This window comes from Rhamphochromis longiceps, linkage group LG7 (genome assembly GCF_057381845.1).
Source record: "Rhamphochromis longiceps isolate RC_006_pf linkage group LG7, R_longiceps_female_GT1.1, whole genome shotgun sequence".
In the NCBI taxonomy this organism is placed as follows: domain Eukaryota; kingdom Metazoa; phylum Chordata; class Actinopteri; order Cichliformes; family Cichlidae; genus Rhamphochromis; species Rhamphochromis longiceps.
In genome coordinates, this window is record NC_140563.1 from 68,074,416 (window position 1) to 68,076,725 (window position 2,310).

Genomic DNA, 2,310 nt, shown 5'->3' on the forward strand with positions numbered 1-2,310 from the left:
TCTGGGACGTTATCAGTCAGGTTGCACCTCAGCTCAGTGATGCCCTGGTCCACACCTGAGAGGTGATCCCCCAGGATACCATCAGTCTCCTAACTAGGAGCCACGCCCTGGCATGCATGCAAGCATGGCAGAGCTATTTTGAGTTGCTGCAATTGCGTGTTGGCAAAACGGACTAGCCTACCTACCGCATCTTTCTTTTTTTTTTTAACTTTGAATTCTGGGCCCTCTGTAGGTTGATAATTTTCATTTCCATCAAGTGATGTGCCATCTGCTCATCCCTAACACATCGAGTCCATATCAGTAAAGATGGCCAGCATGATTTATTTTTTCATCTCCTAAAATGTTCCTTTTAACTTCTTTAAGCAGTGTGCATGAGCTCAGATGATTATCACAGCAGGTTCAAAGTGTAGCTGAAAGATCAGTGTGTTTTCATACATCTGGTCTATTGATTATCGTGCAGGAGAGTTTCCTGCTTTTGCAATTTAAAAAAGAAGCCATATGGAGGTTGGTAACCTCTAATTAGTGATCCGTTAATCAGTGATACAACCTGGAAGATGTCTGGTCTTTATTAACAGAGGGAAACAAAAGTCACTGATGTGTTTTTCCTAGTTTGGTTTTTAAGTCGCTCGGTTGTTCGGGTGTCTGTGTGAGGATGAACCCTGGATCGAGCAGGAGGATGTGATGGGCACATGGCTGAATAACAGCAGAAGCCTGTAAACTCGAGGAAAAAACATGCCACTCCGAATCAGAGGCCGCTGCAGCACCCAGCATGCCCTCCATCCTCGCTCCGTGTCTTTTGTCCCTTTTCCAATTCATTTACAGAGTTGACCCAGGACAAGTGGCTCATCACTGACGCTGCTGCATGAACCTGAGCGCATGCACTCGCTTTAAGTTTTCTCTCTTGCCGGTGTTCTGCTGTTTTCGCTCTCACTCAAGGTGTGGAGAACATTAAGATCAGAGCAGCGTTTATAAGAACAGCAGTGTTACACACGTCGTGTCTGAAAAAGTTTGAACCTTTTGGGGATTTTGTTCCCATGAAGAGCAAACAAACACGACTGTCAGCATAAATGTAGCTGAAGCTAAAAGGGAGACGTTAGTGCTTTTCCTTTTTCTGCACCCTTCCCTGGTTAACTAACATTGTTGGTGGTGGAATAACTAAAGCATGTGTGAGAGAAAACAAAGTGAAATTATTTATTAGACCATTTTAAAGTGTCCAGATTAAAGAAGGTAAATAATAAACCAGGGTCGAATGTCAGGGAGGCTTTCAGAAAGGACCAAGAAAAGAGAGGACTGCCTGTGCATGTCGAGGGCTGGATGTTACGGGACTACTCTCTTCTTCTTTTAGCTGCTCACCTTCCTCCTTCTCACCCTATCCCAGCTTCCTCGTCCATCTCGCTCTGCACGGCCTCCTTCACCGCATCCATAAATCTTCTCTGAGGTCTTCCTCTTTTTGTCCTCCTCCCTGGCAGCTCCATCTTCAACCACTATCCCTCCTCTGCACATCTCAGCTTCGCCTCTCTAACTTTGTCTCCAAACTGCTCGGCCTGAGCCGTCCCTCTGATATTCTCATTTCTAATCTGCTCACTTCCGCTATAAAGAATAAAAAAATCAGAACATGAATCGTAACTTTTACTCTGCAACTCAACAAGACAACAAGGGCAGCGAGCTCCTCGATGAAACAATTTGATAAAACAAGTTGAGTCAACCCCGTAAAGAGTGCCAAAGGCTTCAGCAAATAAATGTTTTAAGAAGAGTTTTAAACTCAGAAAGAGAAGAGGCCTAATGTGCACGGGCAGATCGTTCCACAACTTTGGAGCAGCTACAGCAAAAGCACGGTCACCTCTAAATTTATACTTAGTAATGTGCTCAGACTTGACGTGCTGCAGCATTTTGCACAACCTGCAGACGCCTAATGGACGCATCTCTAACCCCACAATACAGTACGTTACAATAATCCAGCCTAGATGTAACAAAGGCATGGATTACTGTCTCAAAAAGCTGCTTTGATAAGATGGGCTTTATTTTGCTCATTGCCTCAAATGAAAAAAGCGAAATTTTACAACAGCTCTGGCCTGGCTTTCAAGTTTATATACGTTCAGATTTCACCATAAAAATCCCAAACTTGAACAGGAGCCACAAAACAAGAATCCCAAAACATAACCAGGTCCAGGGACCGATGCACCTCGAGTCAAAGTGCGATGGTCCCAAAGCAAAAGATTTTCTCGTGTGAATGTTTTACTGAGTGATCATTGTCTGTGGTCCTGATACAGATCTGGGTCTAAGTGACTCCACCAAACACGGCTGCTGTCA